Source organism: Solenopsis invicta, chromosome 5, assembly GCF_016802725.1.
Source record: "Solenopsis invicta isolate M01_SB chromosome 5, UNIL_Sinv_3.0, whole genome shotgun sequence".
NCBI lineage: Eukaryota > Metazoa > Arthropoda > Insecta > Hymenoptera > Formicidae > Solenopsis > Solenopsis invicta.
The window spans coordinates 16,019,693-16,046,132 of NC_052668.1; the positions used below are offsets into that span (position 1 = coordinate 16,019,693).

At 44.8% G+C, this 26,440-nt stretch overlaps 1 protein-coding gene and 1 long non-coding RNA gene across 2 annotated transcripts in view; both read left to right on the forward strand.

Moving 5' to 3' along the window:
• LOC120357819 overlaps positions 1-11,069 on the forward strand; it is a 49,160-nt gene extending 38,091 nt beyond the window's left edge. The window contains exon 2 of the long non-coding RNA XR_005574818.1: positions 1,599-11,069. This is a non-coding gene — a long non-coding RNA (uncharacterized LOC120357819). The remainder of the gene's footprint in view (positions 1-1,598) is intronic.
• Positions 1-26,440, forward strand: part of LOC105198567 — a 97,467-nt gene that overhangs the window by 55,466 nt on the left and 15,561 nt on the right. The gene's annotated exons all lie outside the window — the stretch shown is intronic.

The following is a 26,440-nucleotide window of genomic DNA, read 5'->3' on the forward strand; positions in this document are numbered from 1 at the left end:
CAATTATTCTGTTCTATTAATATACATATACACTCTATATACAATGTCTCACAAATATCGCAGAATAATTTAACAGCATGTTCTAGAGATAAAGTAAAGTAAAAAGAAAAAAAATACATAATTACGAAAATGTCGAGACTATAATAATTTTTTAGTTATAATCATGCAAAGACAATCAATAATATCGTTTATAATTCGCATCTTATAATTCTACTTGAGCTTGTAGTTGCACACAAGTGAACATCGGTCTATCATTATTGATTTATACTGTACAGCTAATCATTAATAGTATTATTATCATTAGAATTTATTAAATCTAGTTCCACACCAGAGTAACAAATTTTCTTTGTGTTTTTGATATAAAACGTAATTATGAAAATTATTTTTTTTTACTGTTTTTATCTTAAGAAAAGCGAAATTGTATTACAATAATAACAAGCAAATAAGATTAAATCTATCATATTTTTTCAACAATTAAAATTTTTATTAAAATTGTATATCTTGATTTATTAAAGTTGTACAACTTTACTTCTCTCAGAACAGAAAAACTTGGGAAAGAATATACTTGAAAAAGAAAATAATAATTAATCTTAATAAAACTTTCTTTTAACAGAAACGATATTAGAAAAATATTATTGTTTTAAAAGGAGTATTAGATCTGGTAATTTTAGTTTAATTTTTAAAAAATTACAAAATAAAATAATTTGCTCATAATAATTTATTAATAATAATTCTCTCTCTATTCCCAATAAAGAAAATATAAATATTATTAAGTCGAAATTGCATACTTTTGATCAATTACTCAACCTACAGAAAATGATCGAATTACTCCTTTCAAAAAAAATATTTGTTTCTAAAATAAAGATTTCTAAAATAAATTATTATTCTCTATTTTTAAGTATATCCTTTACTAAGTTTTCAAGTTCTAAGAAAAATAATATATATATTAATTTTATTTTGGTATATGTATGGTATATAATAAATGCTTTTTTTTCTTATGTAACGGCAAACTGATAATGCATTCCGAACACATTGTTTGGGATCTTTGTGTAGACGGTAAACCGTAACACATGCATCACGTAACGAATAATGACTGTCGTACTATATGCTAACGCTCTCGCCTCCCTGTGAGCTGCGAAGTGCGTGGCTGACAGACGCGTTAACTCACGCGATCACAAGAGAGAACACGCGTGTTAAGACAGATGTGCACGAGAGTTATATTCGGATCTGGCCCGACTACGTGGCGCGCGTGCACTGCCGCGTTTGTTTTAGCGTTGAACCAACACCGGCACTTCCGGTTGGGCTATCGAGCGATATTCCTACGATCGGGAGTTTTTGACTCGTATGCGATTTCAGACCCATTTTAACAGCATTATATTTGATGAAATAACAAAGTTTTTCTCAGTAGTTCATGGGATAACGGACGTTTATATGCTCAGATCTAATTTAATTAGTATACAGTCCATGAGAAATGTGATTTTAATGATAAAAAGATGACGTTATAATCGTTTTTTTTTCTTTTTTCAAAAAAATATATAAAAAATTTATGTATAAATCATGAACACCTATGCTCATCAATGTTCTCCTTTTTGTTGCAGGTACGTAATATTGCAGACAATTTACGAAGATGATTGTGTCACACAGTGAGTTATAAATCTTCATACCATACAGGGTGTCTCTAGTCAAACGCATTCTTCTTTAAATCGAGTTCCATTTTCGTAACACAAAGTTCTCGATTATTTATTATTAATAGTTAAAGAGCAATGCGATTGGTTACACCGTGTGCGTAAAATATCCATTAAAATATGGCAGCGAGCAAGTTAAGTAACAAAGTGGCGCGTCCAAAAATTTTTTTTATGGTTTTTAAATGCTTCGTTAATTCCGTAATGTCGTGTCCCGGTAATACAACGATGATACTTTTGCACTCTCGTACGTGTGAATTGCGAAATATGCATTAAACAGGAAGCACACAATGTCGATCGGCTCATGATGCCCTGCAAACATGAACTTTATCATGAATTTTCAATATTTATGCCAGTCATCACGGCTGCCGAGTAACTTTTTGCGCTTAATGACGGTATGAATTTTTATGACGGCGACATTTTCAAGCTTTGAATTGCATAAACGATCGCTGCAACACGTCGCTTTTTACGATGTTAAAAAAGGGTACGTGTGAATCTGAGAAAACATATTGTCACATATTTTACATGTTGTTTACGACTTCGGTAAATATTTATGAATAAAAGATGCGGCGTACGCGATTAAATGCAGTGCCACGTACGATTAATAAAACGGTCACTTATAATTACCTCGAGAGATAGCGCAGGTTATTATTAAATCGTCTAAATTTTCTACAGATACATTTTTAATCACGAGCCGCTCATTTTCTAAATTTATCTCGGGGGAATATCCGCGTGTGCGAATTTTAATGTACAATAGAATCCTCACGATTTCTGGTAGAAAGCCATGAAAAACCGTAACGACGGGAGAACCACAGTGTTCTCCCTTGCCGGCGCACGTTTCCCCATATTATCCCGTGTAATGAGATAAGTATCGCGAATTATAAATCGCTCCGCAGCACGCATACCCTCTCGTGCTAATCGCGCGCTCTCCAAACGCGACTCAAAGACAGTCGAGCCGATTAATGAAGGGGCTTCGTTCGCGTTAAATACCCAGACGTAATGATTTCACGGCCGAGCGATCATTCGCGCTTGTGCAAGCTCGCGCGACGTTCTCGCGTTACTGGTGGCGGCGGGGCGGCGTGGTAGTGGAGTCCGTCGAACAGGGTGCTCTCTCGCACGCACCGTCGCCCCGTAATCGCGGTTAATTAACGACTCGGAACCAGTAACGAGGCCGCCGATTGCTAGCCGAGAGCAACGACCATGATTATTCTCGCCCCCGGGTCGCTTCCGGTTCGCCGATCGTCGACCCGATTGTCATCGGCGCCCTGAACTTCGGCCTGTGCACCGTTTTTTCCCACCCCTTTCTGCTTTATTTTTTTTTTTTTTAATCGTGCTCGTTTTCGTGCCGGTTTTCCACGCTTTTTCCAACGTATCCATCGTCCCCGGGGCGATTAACGTTGGCAAATTATCGCCGTTTTTCTTTTTACGGGGCGATGCCCTTTTAGGGTGGCAGTGCCAATTGGTTATACGATGACTTCTCGGGAAGATCGTAACGCTTTCAATTGTAATAGAACGTACGATAGCGTTTGACAGTTTGAAGGATGTTCTATGTAGATCGCGCACAAGTGACATTATTGCTCCACTTCTCACGAACAATGCTGATTGTTCTGATTGCAAAGTACCGATACATGTTCGGTGTGCACATAATGGAAGAAATCAGAGCACGATATTTGAAATACAAATTAATAGCGCTGCTCACGACGAGTATTAGCGGTATACCTTTGATCGAAGTTGTCAGAGCAGGTAATGAAAACGTTAAGCGAAACATCGGATACAAAATGTCACTTTAAAAGCCTGCCGGAGAGGAGAGAGAGAGAGAGAGAACGACTACGTAAAGTCGTGCATTGAGGATCTCGGGATAACGGGCGCGAGCGGAAGTGCGACGCTTGAATTTCCAGATGCGGGATAAATGCCGGGATTTCCGGGCGGAGTTTAACGGATAAATGTGTTTCCCGGGAACGCGCGCGACTACGAGTGATTAAGATACCTCGCGATCCACCCTTCTCCTCCTCCTCCGCAGGCGCGCCCATCCGCGTCGCGCCGGAGCTTCTCTACTCCACCCTCCTCCCCTCTGCCCTTCCTTCCGCGAAATGGAAGAAAAGGAGAAAACCTGAAAAAGATCGCGAGCGGCGCGTTTTTCTTCTTGCTCGCTTTAAGCAGCCGGGCCGCTTTTCTTCCGCGGAAAATGCGGCTTTTAAATCTCGATCCGCGTCGTTTCCCCGTCGGAAGAGCAGCAGCTGGTTTTCTTTTTTTTTTTCCTCTCGCGCGCGAAAAGAGTGGCTGAGAGAACGGATAAACGGCAGGGGGGTAGGGGGTACCAACGGCGACGTGCAGAAGACAGGAAGAGGGAAGGAACACGATGAGGGAGGTTGAAGAGAGGGAGCCGTGGAGTCGGTGTTGTAGGCATCTATCTCCGGCTGAAGCGACGGATAAGTCGAGGTCTCAAGCGGGATTCTTTATTAAAAATGTCTTTCAGAACCCCTGGAGGGAGAGGTGGGAGGGAGGGAAGGAGAAGGGAAGAGAAAAGGGTCCTCGAGGTGTAGGATAATGCGAGAGTTTCCGTCGACGGTGCGAGGGAGTCGGGACAGAAGTTGAAATTCTTCCCGATCTGCCTCGTCTCCGGATTAATCTCGCAGAACGGCCCCTGGACCGTGCTCTCTTCCTCACGTTCTTTTGCTCCCCGTCCCTCTTTTGCCAACGGATCAGACATTATTAGAGAGCATTAGAACCCTCTTGGCGTAATTATGTCCATCCCGCCCTTTTTTATTCTTCCCTTAAAAAAAAAAATTGTGTATCTGCCGACCGTCGCGAGTGCGCTCAAATATCTGTGGAATATTTAAAGCAAGTATATTTATGTATTCTAACATCCTACAAGGGAAAGAGCTCTAATAAATCTTTAATAAAATCTCTAGTAAGAGCAAGACGTTCTCTTAAACAATAATTTACGAAAACGGCTTCCACCTTTTTCTCGTATTTCATGCCTTATTTTCTTTATTGCTTTTATTAATAAGAATTTACTTTGGAGAATGGTCTTTGAATCCGCGACATTTCCTTGCCAGCGCGACGACAACTTGACAAATTAGAGACTTAGAGACGCGAGCAGCAGCGAATCGCTTTCTCGTCGTTTCTGAACATCCAAGACCGATATGTAACTTGATGCGAGAAGTTCTCGTGGCCGATTAATCTTCTCCCTCTGGAGGTTCATCGTGCGTTACTCGGAAGCCCGGAGTGAATTTTCCCGCGGTAGAGATGTGTGTCGGCGCGGGGAAGATGAGGTCTCGACGGTTTCTTTACCTTGCCTATCAAGCCGCTAGCGCGAAATGACTCGCGAGCGCGCACGAAAGCTCTTTTTAGACGAGCAGAAACGTGGCGAAACGGAGAGCTATCGTGCTGCGAGGGCCGAACGAAATTCGCACGAGATATATATTTTCCGACGAGAATTCCCTCTTTCGTTCGTGATTGCGCGACTGTCGTTACGCTGATCGCATCTCGCGATAATCAGGAAATACCGTGTCTTCGCGACTTCGCGGTTGAGGGAAAGTGTCGGATCTTTCGTCGCAACGTACGCTGCGAAATACGCTTGGCAACGCGTTTAAAACATTTAAAACGAGCGTAGGTATATACAATCGCCCGACGATATCGATTACCCGACACTCGAGAGACGACGCGGTCGAGAGCCTTCGTTCCCAGTCGACTTTTGTTATCGGAAGAGCAGCGCTTGGCCTCGTATTTCTTTCTTTCACCGTGGCCTGCATCCATCCGCCCACATGTGTGTCAAGATAAGCGCGAGCGCTGACGCGGCATCGTCGTCGTCGTTGTCGCGAGTGCATACTTTGTACGCGTGTAAATTGATGTCAATTTGAGTTCAAGCTTTCAGGCGTGGCGAGTGCTCCTTTTTATCGCTGACTACGGTATGTTTTACATATTTATTGCGCGCTCGTAGCACATCTCATTATCATTTTATTTCCAGACGGTCCTTCGACAATTAACTACGTAGTTCGCGATGACACACGGTCATAATTTTCACATCGAGCTGAAAATGTTTTTGTTTTAAAATTCGCTGGCAATGCCCAAGGTAATTTCTTTTTATCTTTTTCCGAAGCGGATAACGTCAGTATTCATACTCGAATTAATTAAAAATTTTTACAGCAAAAACGTGTCGACGTGAAGATTATTGCGATTTAAGTCACGCGAGAAATTCCCGGTGATAAATCTTTTAGGCGGTTCGCTGCTCGCGTGTACACTTGCGTTGCGCCCGTGCAAAATAAATACATTTCAAGATGTATTTCGTCTCCGGGGGAGTACGAATTTATTCCGCGAATTTATAGCGCGGCATCGGTTAGTCCGTCTTCCTACGATGGGTCTTATCTCTTTTCTGCCTTTTTACAAATTCACGAATAGCCGAAGAAAGATATACCCCCCCGAACGGAATAATCTATCTTCAGCTTTACGTAGAGTCCTCGACGGAACTCTTCGAGTCAAGGGAACTCGGGAGAGGATCGGTCGATGTTCGTGACCCCACCGACACACCGGATCGTTAATATTAATTAGCGTCGGTGACATCACGGGGACCACCTAAATATTTGATTACTCGAGATACTTAGAGAGATAGAGAGAGAGCGCAGAACTTGCTCTTTGGCTTTTCCAGATCATTAGTCGTTGTTGATCACCCTTTAAATTTTCAACGTTGGAAAATGACCCTCTTCATTCGAAGTTGCCTTTAACCTGAGATAATGGAGTTAATGCGACATTTTTTTTTTTAATCACCAAGCTGTTTATCTACGTCATTTTCGTAATTTGGTATTAAGCGATTGCGAACGAGAATTGTTTTAACTAGTCCAACTTTTAACATAAATTTTTACATGAACAAATAGATCTTACAATTTGAGTCTTATAAAAAATTGCAGGATGGGATATTTAAAAAAAAAACGTGTACGTGATTTGAATCCTATATATTCAAATATCCCGGTCGCGGATCAATTTCTGCGCGCGCGTCTTTTTCTCGTTCTCGAAATCTTTGAAACGCGCATCGGAATATTCTTGAAAAAGGAGAGGAAGAGGAGGGAAGGAAGTATCTGTCGGTAGTTTCCAAAACGCGGATGTCATGGCGGGGTTGCGCGGAGGAAATTGGAGGCTTCTCGGGAACATATTGCCTTCTCAATCCTCTGCAACTACCCCACAGCCTCGCATCGAGTTCTCCTGGTTGGAGGGGATATAGGATGAAAAGGAAGGAAAGCCAGAGGTTTGGCACGGAGATCTGGCTGAGTTTAGAGCCGAGCGACTAGTTTCGTAACCCCGGTATTATGCCGCTTCCAGTAAAAGGAGGGAAGAGAGAAAAATAAGTTTTACAATCTGAGACAAATTTCTCCAAATGAAAGTATACGTATAAATATACCTTATTGCTTAAAAATAAAACGTCAGTATAGGCGTAATATTGCAATTTACAAAAAGATTGTGAGAATATTGTTAGAAAGGGAAAATTACTCCGTACATTTTCTCTCCGAGCAAACCAGTAAGTAAGAGTTAACGAGTAACAATACGAAATCTTGTAGGAAAGTATAAGAGCGGAGAAAATAGCAAAGTGAATGAAATCGAGTCGACTTTCCTTAATTATACGTATTAAGCTCCGTCACGGAATTATTTAATCGAAACTTATTAAGATCGTTTTCGCGCGGAGCAGATATCGGGCTGCGGAATAAAGTAGGTGAGAAGAGAAGGAGGAGAGGAAGGAGAACCGTTTAGCTGCTCGTAACTTGAAGGGTGAAAGCGTGTCGTCGTCGGCACCGTTGACGGACCAGAATTGCGCTATCGGAAAGGGGTATCGATCCCATTCGCTTCCGGCTCGCTCGCGTACGGAAATGAAACAGGTCGACACGCTCGTACTCGCCTAGCACCCTCATACCCGCGACGCGCGCGCGCATCGACTCAATCGAAGTGAACTTTCGTAATGAAAGTTCTCGGGGGGCTACATAGCGTGACGGGGCATAGGAGAGTGTCGGTCCTCGGAAAATTCGCCGAAGGTTTGTTCTCGAGTGCAAGGACTCGGAGAGAAATCTCGGCTTGCAGGCGGTAGCGTTAATCGATCCTGAAATTGAATTTGTTTTAGTTGAAGTTATAGTATTGCGTTCGTTGATACACGGGCTATCTTTCGTAACGGACGGAATTTGAATGGTAGATTCTTCAATTGATTTGTTCTTCAAACCTTCTTTCTCACGAAAATTTTAAAGGACAATTTTATCTTTAATACGTATTGTTTTTTTTTGTCCTTTGCATTCTTAAAATAAACACGGAGAAAAATAATGTTGCTATTGCAGCAAAATTGTCTGTGCCATTGCATGTTTGTGGTGGCAACAAAATGTAGTTGACACAACTAATTTTAGAAATTATTGATTAGTAGAGCAGAATTTGTTTTGTTGCTAAAATTAGGTCATTTACGAAATAGGGAGGACTTTCTATTCTCGGTATTTCTGGTATGACAAAAAATAATACCATTACACTTTGAAGTGTTATTCAGTAAATTCCGTTTTTATCGAGTCACGGTTCCAGACTGTTGATAGTTCACTAACACCATTAAGAATTCCATTTTCATTGAAAGCTATAAGATATTCGTACTATTTTATTTCGTAAATGACCTGATAGAAAAATTTGTTGAAGCATTGGTCTTTATGATTAGGTTAATTTGCTGTTAAAGTAAAATAATATATTCTTAGCAAATACCTTTGCTATTAAAGCAAAAAATATTACTGCTCATACAAATCGGGTCATACGGGCTTAAACCTGTGATTTGATCAATTTATTCTTACAACAGAATTTGTAGTTTTAATAAACGTATACCTAATAAATCTCTTTACTGTTTACGTAATAACGTAATAGATTTGCTGTACCAGTGAATTATTTTTCTTCATGAAGACTTTAAAGTTAATAGCCGTATGGTTCAAATGAAAATTAATAACTCCCAATTTATATTCCAACGAATTTTTATTAAGTTTTTAATTACATGTACATTTGTTCATCAAAATTCTTCATCGACTTCTCTTAGTCCAGTTGACATTCTAGCGAACTTTCAGCGCAATGTCGTTCTTTACGACAATCAACGGAGCAACGAGGAAGGCACACGGTCGTAAAATCGGCACTTCGCCGTGACAGAAGTGTGAAATCGGTCAACCGGTACCAACCGGTTCCCGGCTCCCTCGTCCGACAGAAAATTGCTAATGGTTTTCGCTCGAGCGGTCTGGAAAGGGCGGAACCAGCGGCGCTGCTCCAAGAAACGTTACTTCCTTCGAGAAAGAAAAAAAAAGAAGGAATGAACAGGGGGAGAAGGAATAATGTCGTTTCCCGCGCCGTTCACCCTCTCACCGCGTGCCTCCTTTATCTGGTAGTGCGCTCAGCTTTATCAGGGAACGCTCCCCTCCACGCGAAGCTCGCGTCGTAAAGAAAAAAAAAAGAAAAAAAGAGGAGAACTCGCAGAGGAGAGAAATTATCCTTCCCTTTCCGCTCGGAGGGACCATCAACGAAGCTGGGGCAGAGTCCTTTCGGCGTACTTTCGCCGTATTAAATAATGCTGAAGGCGGGGAATTCGTTCCCGGATATCGCGGCGGTAACTTCCAATTTCGTTAAATGATCTCGCATTGTGCGAACGCTGCTGCAACTAATTGCATCGCGTGACAGGATGCATTCTCCTGAAATTGCCGGTGAATACAAATTTAACGCGTCTATAAATAAATTCACAATGAATTACCGAACAAACAGTGAATGTGCGAAGTTGCGAAACTTACTCTGCTTACCGTTCTCATTCACCTAACTTGGAAGCTCCGACTCTTCTTACAGAATAGCTATTAGCAAAAATACCGTACGAAATTCCGTTGTATTTTTTTATTGTACATAAATTTTTATTATAGACTATGCGTACTTTTCTCTGCTCACGATCGATTATTCACGTAGATTACGTAGAAATTGCAAATAATTTTGGCGCATTCTTTAATGGTTATTTGCGGATTTTACGCGCATCATGTGTGTCGACGGAAACGTCGATGAAAGCTACGGAGAAGGGGATTTCTTGGAAAGCGGTGCACGCGCGTTGCGAACGAGATCGGAACATAACAATTACGTAAAACAAGCGGGTGGGCTCTCTCGCTCTCCCTCCTTCTTTACCGCGATGAAAAGTATAGTATTCGCAGCATGTAGTAGCAAACCATAGTCCACGAACTGGCCCCACTGGCTTCGTTCTGGTGCCGCCTTCGTCGTCGAAGGCACGTCGACCTCGGGGAGGGTGGAGGAGGAGGAGGTGGAAGAAGGGAGAAAGGGGAAGGCCACAACAGAATGCCATTCTAATAACGAGACGGAGCGGAAACGTCGCTCACATTCGATTCGTTCGTGGCCGCGAAACGTCGTAGAAAATAGCGTGCGCGACGGAATCGTGAGATCGATGATTACGACACCGCGATTTGCGTGACCGACGACGACGACGACGACGACGACGACGACTACGGTCGGGCTCGCGTTCGCGAATTAAGCGGATACGGATTTATATGCAACGGGGAACCACCGATATTATCCCGTTACTTTTAATTCGCGGAACCAAACGATCCGTCGGTTCTCGTTACGATTCTCGTCGAAACGAGCCACCTTCGTTTGCTCTCGTCTCTCTCTCTCTCTCTCTCTCTCTCTCAACTGATGGATGTAATCCTTGGAAAAGCAGACGGATAAAACGATACTTATGATATTTCGATCGTCACTTTTCCGGGAGTAATCGAATTATCTCTAACGGAAATATGTCTCTCAGATATAGAAGATCGCGCGTTGCAATCCCGTACTGTACGTCCTCGAGCGAACTGAACACCATTGAAATTGTATAACCGGTTTCGATTTCTAAGATCAAAGTCTCAGGCGATCCGTCTTTGTCTCGACTCGGTCGTCGCGCTTGCGCGCGCGCATTGAAAAAAAGCTAAACGAACGTCATTCATTCCCACGTACGTATGCACGTAGGCACGGGCGATTTGCATCGTCAGCCCGCATTCGCGGGCACCGAAATGCCGTTGTTCGTAGCGTTTAACAGTGGATTGACCGGCTACCGTTCTACCGTGCCAGGATTAAGCCCGGTCGTGTAAAACGATCGGGGTCCGATCCGGTGTGTAAACACACGTGTAGACCTCGGGATACACGTTACCGTACCGTGTCCGACGGTGCACGCGTGCACGCGCATTGGCGCGCGCGAACATCGCGCGTGTGTCACTTCACGACCACATTGCGCGTATCATCGACACGCTATCGCCGAGTGAGCACCAGCGGCTCTTAACTGTCGAGAGTAACGTAACGCCAGATTTTCCAATTGCAAGAGAGCCAACCATTCGGAATGTTGGCCCTCTCTCGAAGAGAGAGAGAGAGAGAGAGAGAGAGAGAGAGAGAGAAACGATGATCCACGAGCGTGTAAATATTGCTTTACAAAGCACGCATTGCTTCAAATTAAAACTGTATACGCGTAATAACCATTTATCTCCTGAAATAGTAGCGTTTTTACACTCGAAAGTGTAATTCCTATCGCACAGATTTTTCGTCCGAAATTATTCGGAGGTAATCAAATTAAACTAAATGAATTTCGTATACAATGGATATACCGCGCGCACCGAAATGCGAAATGAAATCGCGTGAATTTCGAGGCTTGCCGGCCGATCGTGTTCGGCCAGAGAGATAAACCGTATTTCGCTCCCGCGAGATTTTGACAGAAATAAAGCGTCGCGATGGGAATTTCTCATAAATCCAAAATCTGTTTGGCTCACGGATCACTCGCGAACCTCGAGGGGGATTCGCGGACGGATTGCATGAATGGAGAACCTCTGGACTATACCTCTGGTCGCGGTTATCCGATGCACACATACGGCTCGGCCGCGCTTGACAACCGCACACATGCGCTCGCCCGCCCACCCACCCCCACGTGGTTCACATGCGCGCATACACACACGCACACACTCAGAAATCCAACGGCGGAAGCCCTCGAGGGCAGGAACGAGAACCATTCGCCGGGGATCACAATCAGCTCGCTCATGCATCGCGCATTTGGCCCCTTGCTTCGATCCGCGTGGCCTGTGAGCGCCACGTTTTGCTCCTGCACCCCGCGGGGAGATGGACAGTAATAATGCTCGCACATTAACCGGTTGCCGCATTATGTTGCGTGTTACGGGCGACAGCTGCATTAAAAAAAAAAGGGAAAAGAATGCAACATGTGGAATATTACCGCCGCGCCGCGATTTTAGCGGCTGGGCTCGCGCGAAAACGTATACTTTCAGCGTTGGCCGAAAGTGTTTACAGTGTAGGAGCAATCGATAATTATACAAGGGATGGAATGTTGGTGGGATGAGATGGCGAAACTCCATTGAAATGGACAGACTTCATACAGTTTGCCACGTGTTGCTGAAAATTGCCGAGTTCCACTCGATTGCGCGGGGAAGAGAAAGAGAGTCGAACGTATCGTTTCGATGGAATATTGCGGGAGATAGATTCTTTTGTAATATACGTTTGAGAGCCATATCGAGCCTGGGCCTATTATTGCCACGTGACCACTTGTGTCAAGTGCGAGCGATAATGAACGAATTTTGCATGATTCGTTACGAGAACGTGTTCCTCGAAGCGGAGTATGATCAGTCGCTTTACTGGGAGCCGCTCTGTATCCGTGACATTCTCCCTCCTGTTTCCACCTCGCGAAATAACGTTTCAGCGAAATGGTTTTCGCCGGCGCGATATTGAATCGCGCGGTGTTAAAAAGCCAGCATAATTATCGTCGCGTTAATGTCGTGGAAAAACCAACGGGTTCGCGCGGGCGTAACTCGGAGAGCGCGCTTTACCCTTTTATCCGCGTGGTGTCTGAGAAAATAAAAAGGAAAAAAAAAGAAAAAGAATTACAAACGAAGCCGCGGAAGCCGAGGAAGAAGGAAGTCGCGCTTCGCCGGTGTAAGGTAGCCTCAACTATTCCCCGCAAAGAGCGCGACGGAATGAAATAACGGTCCGGATGGTCGCGCGAAATGGAATGAAAATTCGCGCGGAAACGGAGGAGCGAGAACGCGAAAAATTAAACCCGGTCTCTCTCCGCCGCCCCTCGTTTCCCTCGTCTCTTCCCATCCGTTTTCCTTTCCGACTACTCCACCACCGCCACCCCACCGCGCGACCGCGGCTTTTTGTCCCGTCCGGATGGAGAAGAGTGAGAGAAAGAGAAAGCCGATCTGTGTTTGCGAGCCGAATGTGATTGAAATCAAAACGCTGCGCTGCACCCGCGGGGAACGGCAGGAAAATCGGAAAAACGGCCGATCCGCAAATCAACTATGTACGCAACGTCGCCGCAGTAGCGGCGTATTGTTTTGCTTTTCGCTTGTCCCTTTCGCGCTCGGTTAACCGGCGACCGGTTGCACTCGCAATCGAACGAATGTAAAAGAACGTAGTAGTAAAAGCTGAGCCCTCGCGATCCGTGATGATTTCTTCCTTTATTTTATTTCTTTTTTTTGTTTTTTTTTTTTTGTTTTTTTAATCTGTCAATAAATTTGTGGAAACTGGATCGCGCGCGCATCTCGAAAAACTTTGGTACTCTCTAATCATCGAGTCGACGCGGCGACGGCTCACGCTAATTAGCGCTCCGAAGGATTTTCGCGCAAAGTTTCTTACCGCACATCGCCGGCGCGATCAGGACGCGACTTTCTTTCAAGGAGGCTACACACTCCAGCGAGCCGCAATTTGTCAGCGTGACGGTTTTTCTCGCCGATAAACTTCCCGCAAAGGTGCAGAGACCGCGACGGTGAATCTAGCGGATAACGCGAAGCGGGTAGAAGATTGCGAGCTATTAGGCGCCGCGTGGGTATACATTGTTTCGCGAGCGCGCGCACGTCCCGGCCGGTTGCGGCAATCACGGCGTCGTTAGGCGATCTGCAATTATTTTCGTGGCGTGTTATTATCGTGTTCAAGGATGAAAGGGTGCCCCCGGGCTCCCGCGCCGCCCCGTTTGACGGCGGCGAGAAATGCCCGCCTGTCTTCTCTACGCGCTGCCTTCCGACTTGGCGGCGTTAATTACGAGGCCGATAAAGCGCGCCGTGCATAAAATTTTATCGCCCTGTTAATGCTCTCGAGCGTTTATTTCCTTTCTCGTAATCCCGTAATCTACGAGTGCGACTCGTGAACGAACGCCACCTCGCGATATCGAAGGAGGGAGATTCACGTCTTTTCTCTAAGCGGTCGTTTGATGCTGCTGCTGTTGCTGTTGCTGCTGCTGCTTGATCAGAAATCCGGAATGATGTCCTTTGATCCGCGACGAATCTCGAATCCGATCTTCGTAATTGATCGCACCGTGTCTCACTATTCAAATTTTGTTTTCACAAGAACAAGTCACTTGTAGGGTAACTCCGGTATACATATACGCCGCACCAATCGAAAACTTAATTTATCTATTATTATTTATATGTTTAAGGAAAGTGAATTATATTAATAACAACTTCATACCGTCTATTATAAAAAAATTAGAAATATGAAATATTTATTTTCTTATATTTGGAAAAAAAACTTTAAAAAACTCGCATTGTTGCCGTATATCGAAAGTGGTGAGATTTTATGGCCACTCATGAGTGGGACAAAATCAAATTGGACAAAGTATGCAAGAGCTAAGCACTTGTATTTTCGTATATTTTATTCTTTACTATCTCTGAAATAATTAATGAACCTTTTACACTTTCTACAGAGAGAGAGAGAGAGAGAGAGAGACAGAGAGAAAGGGGGGAGTAATTATTTTACGTAAAAAACTAAAAATACATCACAATACTAATTAATATAAAAGCAATGTAATAAAGTGGTTGCAATCAAGTTATCTACGATCGAGAGATTAACATTCTGTTGCCGATCTTTTCTGCCTTTCGCGAGGTTTGAGAGTGTTCGATCCGCGGGGACGTGTCTCGAGGAGGAAATGCCGGATATCTCAGTAGCACCGGTACGTCGAGTGCTCCAACAGGTACACGGCGCGGTCCCTCGGGACCGCCGTGTATACGAGCGAGCACTAGGGACCAACCCTTTTAGCGATTTTCTCACCCCCGTTGTACATGCTCGGTGCTGCCGACCATCAGGGGTGCGCGCACACGCACGTGAATTACCCTCTTCTCCCGTCGAGTCACGAGCGTGGAAACACGTGAGGCCTCCTTCTGGCAGAAGGGCGGCACACCGCGGGTGAGAAGAGGGGAGAGGGAGAAGGGCGGCGAGACGGAGTCGATAGAAGGGTGCTCGAGAACCATCGCCGTTGCCGGGCGTCGGCAATTAGCGCGCCCCTACGCAAATCGTCCCCTAATCCGAAGCTTATTTCCTTCGCGCCATTGAGCCGCGCGGGCCGGCCTGAGAGTGGCCGGTTGTAAAAGAAGCAGATACGAAGCGAATGTTGCTCCGTTAATTCGGCAAAATTATCATCGACATTCCAAATGGCTTATTTTTATTCTCAAATAAGTAGTTTTCTTTGTGATGAAGTTTGCGAAGAATAAACGCCTGGAGTCGAGTGCAGGAATAAACATTTGCGGGAACTTATAAGAAAAGGGACACTTGATATCGCAGATCGATATCGTCGAAGCCATCGATACTAAAAATAGAAAGGCCGAACATCCATATTTTATTACCATTGAAAAATAATGTACGAGTGCCTAAAATACTCGGTATACTTGCTCGGACAAAAACAATAAATTGTTTCCGCGTATCCGAGTTATCCCTTCCCCGAAGTATCCGTATCCTTAACTGTTCTCGGCCGCTACGGATTAAAGGGTTAAACGCCCGGCGTGTATTCTCGCGCACGTTCACGTTCACGCTCACGTTCGCGTTTCGTGTTGTACGCGCGTGCAAAGGCAGACGACGGGGAATATTTTCCATGGCGTGCGCATTCGTTATTCGACCGGTCGATGCTGGGTAATTGAATACGCGGCTTTTATACGCGGTCGGAGGGTGGTGTGTGCGCGGCTCATGTACAGAGAGTGGCGGGAAGGGATGGCTGAGTCTCTCTATCTTTCTCTCTCCCTTTCTCTGTGACGGGACAAAGGAGGGTGGCGGAAGTGAGGCACGGGGAGAGTTTAGCACACGGCTCGTACCGAAACACGTAGGACGGCGGGTAAGCGAGAAGGGTGGAAGCGAGAAGGGTGGAATCAGCGGCAACGAGAGGGGGTGTAGTGACTGCAGGGGGGTGAGAGATAGAGAGAGAGACCGCGCGGGGAGGGATGGCTCGCTCGGTGTGTTCCGCTGTTCCGGGGTTTTATAGCGGCGGTCGGAATTAATGAGGGACCGTGTTTTCACGGCGACCGAGTGGCGGTGCAGATTTCATTTTACTATTTACCCCGGGGAATTTATTTGGCAACGAGCGGCGGGCAGGGTGCGGTACTGCCGGTGGTTGTTGTCGAGGGTGGTGGGAGGATACTGTGGTGTGCGACACGACACCGCGTTTGACTGGCAATTCCAACGATCATCCTGTCAGCGATCACCCTAACTAGCGCAAATCTTTTTGAGGCTTTAGTTAATTCGGGTAAATGTTCAAATGTCGCTTCTGAAGAAAAAATCGACTCCCAAAAGACTTCTGGTTATTTTTTTTTTTCCACAAAAGTTTTCTATGAATTTTTGAAACATACGTCTCGAAGAATTATATTTCTGGCTTGTCTACAGAAAAAATATGTCAAAAATCAAAAAGACCTCTATAACGCTTGAAAGTCGTTCCGTCTAAATAGCCCTTTAGTCGATCCCTCTTTTCCATCCACTCCCTTCTCCCATTCGCCCCCTCTTTACCCTTGTCGTAGCGAACTGAACGAGACCACGGGGGAAGGAGAGGGGCCGTCGCGATTCCAGCGAGCAAAACGTTATTAAATCGCGGATTCGCGTCACGTTTCACGATCTAACGAATTAATATGGAAATTCCAAAGCACCTTACGAACGAACGAACGAACGAACGGCGTCGACGCGAAATCCCACAGACACTCCCGGGAGCAACGGGGGAGAGCAAAAGAGATCGTATCGCATTGGCGTCGACATCCTGATTCTACCCTCGTTTTCGAGTTTTTTTTGTTTTTTTTTTTAATAATGTCAAAACATCCAGATTTCTTCTGGATTATCAGACGCATATGGAGGCGAGATATTTGATATACTGTGAAGAGAATTTCACATATGAAATATAAGATAATTGCGTGATGCACACAGTTACATGTTTGTAAAAGGTCGATGCTTACCTAGCGGGAACGTCAATCGAAGGGGCTTAATGCGAGAGTATACACCGTGGTCTATAATTTGTAAGAGAGTCTACTTAGGGCATGAAGTATTGTATTTAAATTGTAGAAATTACAGGCCTAGCCCGCCGTTTCTTCGAACCCATCAATTGACGGGATATGCCGGTCTATTACCTTGCGCGCCAGCACGCGGGGGTTTTATGTAATTGCGACTTTTCGGCGGCGGAGATTTGAATCGCTCGTTCTCGGGGAGGGCGTACAAACGTAGTGAAATTCTACGCCCATGATTACGGGACTAAAATGAAACGTATATTTGGGGTTAGGGCGGATCAGGGGTTGGAGCCTGGCGGGCCCTGGAGTCGTTTATATGGTGATTCAATGGGGGTGCTTGGCAAAATGTCAAGGGACTCGTAAGGGCGGCCTCGAGTTTCGGCGCATTTCAGCCGCCACCGCCGCCCTTGACTAGCGGGTTATTCGCGCAAAAATTTCACGTTTGCAGCGTTTCGTGCGTTTCGCGAGCGTTGAGGAACGAACTTTTTCGTGATAACACCAAACTTTCCGCAGAAGTTTCTTTAAAGTAGGATTTATCAGCCATGCGATACCAAACGCGAAACAAGAAGCGTGAAAACCAAACTACACCCACCCCGCGAAGGTGTTTTATAAACACACGGTTTTTTTTTTTTTTTTTTCGTACTGTCACGAGTGACACGTCCGTTGCGCCGTCGATTATATTCGATTTGCAAGAGAAGTGGCAGCGTCGAGTAATAATTGTTTCGCCGTGCATTGCAATTATCGTACGTCCCGCGTATATATAAAATGGCAAGGTAAATATTTGACGTAGTAATCGTTCCGCCTTTCAATGCGCATTAGAGGTTTAACGCTAATCAGTCGAAGCTTTCTATCGTTTGCCGCGGCATTGTGTTCCTGACGTTAATTGATGCGGCGCACGATAACGGGAGCGCCGTGTTATGTGGCGCGGGCAATTTAACGCCGAGATGCTTTCCGACCTTGATACCATCCGAACCGATGAATCGACGTGCTATTCGTGCCGCACGTAGGACAGATGTTCGTCCAACCGCGGCCGGCGGTGGCCTTTGTCAAGGCTGTAGTTTGCACACGCTCGTTACGCAACGAAAAATATGGGCGAGAGCAGAGGTGGGTGGGCTGAACTCCGACGGTCGATTGTTGCCGCGCGCCTACAAAGCGTCATCGAGGAACGAGAGAGAGAGAGAGAGAGAGCGCGGATGCGAGAGCGGGGAAAGGTTGCGCCGGTCGCCACCAAGGCAAAAGGGCAGGAATCGATAGGAGGAGAAGTCGTATCGATTTTTGGAAGAGTCATAACTCTCTCTCGGTACCAGCGGCAGCGGCGACGACGGCGGTGCGCTTAAAAACGATGGATCGAAAAGATTCGTCGAATGTGTGATCCGCAATGTAAACTTGAAGAGCTTCGACAAATTAATTCGTCTCGAGATGAATGCAAATGAATGCAAGCGGCGAGTAGTCTCTCCCCGACTGTCGCTATCCCGCTACTCGCTCCGGCGCGGCGGAATTTAAAATCGTAGTTTAATCGCCGCGAGATTAACAGTCGCGGGTTAAAAAGGTGCGGATGAAGACGCGAGGCGTACAATCACGGCCGCGTTAAAAAGACTCGCCTCTCCCCGTCTGTATCTCGTTCGGCCGCAAATCGATTGGAAACGGTCCGCGAATACAAATCGCCGGCACATATAATCCGCTTTCCTCGCGAACCGCAATTTGTCTTCCCGGCCCTTTCGTCGTTTTCTGTTAGACGCTGCCCTCTTGCCGAGCCGGTCCTTCTCTCCCCTTCGGCTAATCCGCCGCCCCGGTTCTTCCGGCATCGATTTTTCACGCGAGACCCCGACTTCCGTGCGACCGAGGGTGCTTCGCACACGAGAGGGAGAGAGAGGGAGAAAGACCGAGAGGGATAGAGGGTTATGCGAGGAGTCAGGAGATTAAATAGGAAAAGGTCAACCACACGATCTGACACGAAGGGCAGCCACGGTTGTTACATCGTTCTCTACTGGTCCTTCACCTTCCCTACTTCTTCACCCTAGTAAACAAATTTCTGTATATTTTTTTTCTCCTTGTTTTTATTATTACTTAGTGTAAATCTGTAGTAAGTTCATAATCTCATGATTCGATCTCGCGATTTCGATCTTGTGGCGCAGTGGTTCACTTGTCGCGAAGAATACTTGCAATAAAATACTCGCGACATTGTAAAATTAATTTTACTTGTTCACGTACAATCTTACTTTTTTTTTCTTGTTTTGTTTGATAAGTATTATTTTTTACACGCGTTGTGTAATAACGCTCACGTTCTCTTCGGGGAATATGCCAAGAACGAAACAAATTCTCTCTTCTTTTTTTTTCCTCTCTGCCACCCGCGCTCGCTACCAACGGGCACGCGAGAGGGAGAACTGCAAGCATCGACCAGGACGCCCCTCTCTCTCTCTCTCTCTCTCTCTACATCCGCGATTCTCTTCCCCCAAGGGTGTTCTCGACTGGTTATCGAACGTCGACACGACAACCGCCGAGTTACGGAATCACGTGAGACACTCGACCTGGAGCCTCATCGAATTATCGGGGATTTCGCCTGCCCTTTTGCAACAACTTGCGCCCAATGGTCCCACTCCTTTCTAACGAAAGTGTCGGACTGTTGTCGCCCACGTGTGTAACTGACCGGACATTTTCATTCCTTAGACGAATAAAACAAGTGCAACTATTTTTATCGGTGGAGCTGTAGGTTTATAATTGAATTATTACTAGTGATTCATTATCGTGGTTCAGTTAAAGAAAATGTTATAAATAATTGCACATCTACGCTGAGAAAATTTTTTTAATAAAAAAATTCATTTTTCTTAAAATCATATATTTTAATGCAAGCATTTATTTACTTCGTTTAAATAAAAATATTTACTTTTAAGCAAATAGATATCACCTTAAGTCTGTAAATAATATTGTATTTTTATATTTTTTTACATTTAAATCATGATTTTCCAATAAGTTAATAATATTATTCAACTTAGTTAAATTATTTTCTTAGATTAAAAAATCTGATCATCTTGAAAATAAATGATTTTTTTGAAAATAAATGACAGTAAATGATTTTTAAAACTGAAAAAAAGTTACTTGATTAAAAATTATTTTATTTCATTTACATAAATATTTCAATTAAGAAATTAACTTGATTGAAAGTAAATAAGCTACTAGGATCTATCGAGTAAATAATTTTTTTGTGTCGAATCCAATTTTTTTTCTCAGTGTAACATCTCGATTTTTTTAGCGGCAATTTCAATAATAGCTGCCAATTTTTTATTTATATTTGTTGACTTAAGAATATATATTTTCATCCATCGTAAATTATAATTTTACATTTTTAAATAATTTTTTTTTGTCTGAAATAAGCATTTGCAGAAAGAGACTAGAATAGAAGAATCTTCTTAATGAATAAATCTTATAACGTAATATAACGTAGAATTTAAACGCTTAATTAATTTATAATTAATTATTATAAAGTTATTACGACACTTGGCGTTCTCTCGAAGGCAACAGTCCGTCACTGATGCCGGTGACATTTTTCGCAAACCGATATCGGTCACCGTGTGTGTACGCGCTGCGTAGGGTCGATACCCTTCCGGTTTTGTCCGGTAAACTGGCATCGTCGCCGGAAATTTAATATCGTCAACGACAACCCCGGCGTCTCGTCGGTCGACGCGCATCGTATCGTATCGCGACGCTCGACGACAGGGGTGGTTAAAGGGAAAACTTTGCCCGGCAGAGGCAGGCTCTTTCCCTCGACTCTTTTTTTTTTCAGCGCTTTAATATCGAGGGGCTGCTTCGCGCTCGCGACACTCCCCGGCCACAGAGAAGGCCTTCTTGCTCTTCACCCTTACACGCCGCCATGTTTTCCATCCACCCTGTGTTCACGGCGCAGATGTGCGCCCCGGAAAAGATCGTCGGTGCCGCCGCCCTTCGCGCGTGTCGAATTTCTTCTCAAACTCATCTTAATTTTGCCTTGTAATTATAATTGGTATAAGATACCGCCAAACCTATCGCTCTCCACTCCTCTCGATTTTCCTCGAAACTCCTTGAGAATTTTAATTTAACATTCTTTTATTTTATCCTTACACTAATACGCGGACGAATACTAAAACTACAGCTCTATTCATTATTAACATTATTTTATGTATTTGGGGAATATTTTTTCAATATTCAGATATAATTAAGCGCGTTTTTTCTAGACATTTTTTTTTGTTTTGTTTTTAGCTATCTCAATCGCGCGTTCCACGAAACTAGCATAATAATTTCTCAAAACTGCATTACGTTACATATCGATTTCTTCGTCGATACTTTTCCGGTGTACAGCCCTCGGCGATTACCTGGTCTTACAGACCAATAAAAAGCGAACGTACGTGATTAACATTTCATAACGTGTACACGTGTGCCAACGGGAACTAAGTACACGACGGAGCGACTTTTATTCCGCCCGTAGGAGATGGGCGGGAAGAAGACTCGCATAGCAGTCGACCAACTGAGTGCACCTCGCGGAGTAAATCGCCCGACGATTTGCCGTTAAAAATAATGTTAACTTTCGCCTCGGTGGCACGCGATTTAGCCGCAGCCGGCTATTATCGACCGCGTTATTTTTATCCTGAAAGCTAGACCAGCCGCCACGACCCGCGTTAAGATTTCATGGACGACACTCTCCGTAACGTTGCGGAAAGTGCGCGCGGTGGCGCGGAGGACCGTGAAAATTTATTTCGGCAATTTCCGAGGTGACGAGCACGGTCGGCAGACAAATTGTCCGAGAGGTAGAGGAGCGCAGACGGTTGTTTCCGATCGACGAGCGATATTTCTCCGTGAGGACCTTCGTAGGACAATCCTGTAGATTTAAGTTTGAATTAATCTTTTATCTACGGGTGAGCTGTATCTCTGTACGCATAGCTCGGCCGCGAAACACGATCAGACGCAACTGGAAAAGAAAGGGGGGCGGTTTTTTATATTTTGTTTTATATATAAAATATAAAAGAAACTTCCCTTTCTCTCCCTTTTCCAGTGTATATAGAATGTAATTAAAATAAGGTAACAATCTTCGAGTCGAACTCCCCACATCAAAACATGTGTGTGAACAAAAGTTCACACGAACATATGTCTGCAAATCCACCGTTACTGAGATATAACTCAAAATATTCAAGTATTATGCCCGCATGGCCCTCATGATCTCAATGATCTCACCTCTAGATTTTTATTTGTGGGAAACACTTATAAAGTCCCCAGTTTATAAAGTTCGAATCGCATTTTTGATGCCTGCAATACCATTCGCAATTGCCAATGCCTCGGGATCTTTGAAAGAATGCGACAGTCTATGACGTGTCTTTGAGTACATATACACACACATAACGAGGAAGAAATATTGAACTATAAAAAAGAGCCACCGTAGTGACGCATATAAGTACCTAAAGGGTTACAATAATTTATTCTCTCTCTTTTTTTTTAATAGATGCGGATTACCATATCTACTTACGTTTCAACACTAAAATTTCATAAGTCACGACCACGTACTTACTTATCGTAGCTTTCCCAGTGTCGGACGACGACATCTCTGCTTCTCTCTCTTTCTCTCTCGCGCCCCTGTGCGCGTTTCTTCCCTTCCGGTCCTTCTCGGGCGTCCCCTTTCACGCATCGCTTGCTACCGAATCTCAGTGAGCAATTCCGACCCCGGGCACGATCTCCGTCAATGTTTTACTGCGCATACCGGAAGTACCCCCAGGGAGTCAGACGTCGGCGAGGAAATCCCCCTCTCGCTCGGTTTGAGTCATGTCTTATGCATAAAAGTCTCATGCATAAGACGCAACGCCGTGTGGTGATAGTGCTGTGTAGCGGTAGTACTCAGCGTATATCACCCCGATGTTTTACACGGAGTACCCGGAGGTATCGGGGCTGCAACGGTATTACGATGGCTTGCGCGAAATAGTCGCATTGTTTGCCAAATACCGACCGACGGGCGGAAAAAGAAAATGGAAAGATGCTTCGGGGGTTTCACACGACGCGTTAGATATCTCCCTGACCAAGATTTCAAAGTCTTTCTCTCTTCACGTGGTTTTCGATAACAAAGTTAAAGCACGAATGTCGTATATTCGTTGCGATATAAAATTGCGTAAAAAAAAAATTACAAAACGTAATTTCTTTTTTCGTATTTTTATATACGAAGGAACGTTACTTCATATTAAGAATTAAAAGTCCGCCGTATTAATGACGGAAGAGGACTTCCCGGTCTTTGCGAAGCCGGAAGCAGAATTGAATCGCATATTTAACTACAAAACTAATTTGCAATTCGTTAGATTCGTCACGATTATGTCAGCGATTGGCATTTATCGAACGCGAGGGGGCGGCCATGAATAAGCAGCGACGGGCCGCATCAGGTACACCGGCGCTTTAAATAATTCAGTCGCGCGAGGCATCAGGTACATACACGCGCTTTCCTCGCGGTCCAGCATTTCCGCGACGTATCCGTTCTCTCGCGCGACGCCCGGCGTCGCGGCGCCCCGGCTCTCGTCGGGGATTTATGCGCTTGCCGTCGGAACGATACCCCGTTTATCGCGACGCGAAAATCGATTGAACATTCACCCTCTCGCGCGAACGAATGGGGAGAGGTATGGAAAGAGAGAAAGAGAGGGAGGGAGGGGGAGAGAGAGAGAGAGGAGAAGGAAAGAAGAGGGACGAGATCCTGCAGGATGGTCGGAATTTTACCCTCGCAGATGGTGGCTACGATTTTCTCCCCTCCTTCCGCCCTGTCGTCTCCCGTTATGTTTCGCGCCTGCCATCCGCGTCGATGGTCTTGTCAACCTTACAGAAATCGCTATCCACCTGTTGTCTGTCTGTCTCTCCGACTTTATATCAGCGAATGCCAAGCCTGGATATTTTCCGTCGCGACTTCATTTTACGCTTTTAACATAATTAAACGTGGAATAACTCTGAAATCTGGTCCCGGCTCTTACTAATTAAAAGTCGCAATAATCAGCGATATATTTAAATGTGATAAGCAGATTCGCGCTGTTTTTAATGCGTCAAAAATTATGTGAAAAAAAAATTTAATTCCTAAAAGTGCTATCTCTAATATATTGAAATCCATAGTCAGTTTAATAAAAAAAGACATTGAGAAGAAAGTGTTTGGTATTTGCGACTATACTTGTATGGTAAAATAATTGTGGTAAGAGTTTTTATAGCGATTGCATTTTTTTTCTGTCAGTGCATAAAATCCTAAATTTTGTTGTACACGTAGCTTTATTTCGAAATTTTATAAGCACAACATAATGTTACAAATATATTATTTTTTATATATATTATTTAGTATATTAAATAAAATACCTTGTGTTTAAAATTGAAATAACGTATAGAGAATTTCAATGGGTAAAAACAAGGCGGGCGCTTTGAGATAAATAATATATTTGTAACGTTGTTATCAAGTACTTATAAAATTACAAAATATTTAATTGCATTCCATGTGCCAATATATTATCGGCAATATATTTTGCTGAGCCTGTTGAACATTTAATTCGCTTCGTTACGTGGTTTATAAACGCCGTATCCTCCATGATAGATCGACCTGCTGCTTTGCCTCGATGCCTCTGCGCTTGTAATGAACCTTTTATTATCGCGACCGGTCCATGACTCTCTCTCTAAACGATATAAAATGATGATCGTTTTGTCCCCTGTCCCCTCCCTCCCCCCACTTTTCCACCATGCGACAATTATCTCTTTGTGCGCTCGGCATCCTCGATTAATATCTGTCGTACGAACGAAAATGATAATTACTTTATCGGTAATATTAAATTGTGGCATACCCCTTCTTCGGGTTAATGTGGCACGCGTAAAGGATTTCCTTTGATCTGTGCGTCATAGCGCGAGGCATTTTATCCACGCCAGCGTGAATGACCCCCGGTATATTTTGTATATATGTTTTCGCCCGCCGCGGTTGAACAAATTTTGTCGCGTTGGCCCACCGCGTCGAAAAATACGAAAATGGTATTTCCGTCAACGCGATTGTGGCGCGTTAAAAGCGACCCGCTTTCAACGGGGGGAGGGAGTGCGGGCGTTTTATCATCCGCTCTGAGCGAGAGAGCCACCAAGTCGGCTACTTAGCGCGTAGTCGCGACTTCGCGTCGTCGGCTCGTTAACATCACTCTCGTACGCGCGATCCGGGAGACTTCGTGTCCTTAAGCACTCCACGAACTTCTCGACGAACACGTCGTGCTCGAGCTTTGCCGAGTCTTATCGCGCGAGCCCCGGCTACGCCCAGCCGCCCCTTTATAATCCGGGTGCACGTAATGGCCTGGTAAACGCGAATCGCAATAACTTCATCGCAACCGACGCGGCGAGGTGTCGCGAGCGACACGCGAGATGAAGCGATATATTCCCTCGTCCGCGCGCCGGCCGCCGGCCGCTCGCGTGAAGCCGAATATACGGATCAAACGCGAGCGCGAACGAACACGAGTGAACAATTTATTACTCGCTAGTATCCGCGAGACACAATGAATAGAAGAGGGAATAGCTGAAACAGTTCAATATGTCGACAGGACATTATGTTTCCCTTATTCAACATGTTGGACTGTATTCCCATTGCTTGTGCTTCTCATTGTGCATTAATCCTAAGTCGCTCGCATTCATTTAAGTAAGTCGCACTTGTTTGCGCTCCGGTCCGAATTGGTACGCTTTGAAATATTTTCGCCTTGGTTATATATATAGCTTGAAATTATATCGGCTTACTTTCCATTGTTATCATTCTCTCTCATTTTTACTCACGTCGTCATAGCTCGTCTTATCCTTTTTACGTTTAATCCCGATCTTCCCCCCGGATGTCTTATTCCGAGAGCCAAGAAACGCTAAGGAGAATGGCGGCGGGTCAACTTTCCGCTAGAAGAAGATTCTTCGCGACTTGGAAGATTTAACTCGGGTAAAGGAAAAAGGGGGAGGGCAGGTACGATTTACGCGGCGACCCTGTATATCGGAAGCGCTCGGTGAAAACACTTCGGTGTAAAAACAGAGTTAGTGGCGTAATCCGGTCGCCACCATCCCCGTCCACGCGCCGTCTTCCCCTTCTACAGGCAAACCTTTCCCTCGTCGTCGCTCTCCTCCCTTTGCTCTTTCGCGGGGACACGAGAGAGCGCCGTTGATGGGGTGTACTGGAAAGAGAGAGAAAGAGAGAGAGAGAGAGAGAGAGAGAGAGAACGAGAGAGTCGGCAGGGACCGTAACGGGCCGGATTCAAGCTCTCTTCCTGTCTTAGTGGTGTGGCGTTACCATGGTAACAGACTGTAAGCCGCTTAACACCCCCCAGTGGCCCCGCTCTACTCTACTCTCATACCTCTCTCTCTCTCTCTCTCTCTCTCCCCCTGCCGCAGCCTCCTCTTCCACCTCGTCTCTTCCGAGCTCGACGGAATCCTCGTGGCACCGACACACGGAGTCAACCCACCCCGTAGTGATACTCGTGGCAGAGCGGGCGGTAGTAAATGTCGCTTTCCCCGCTCTCCGTT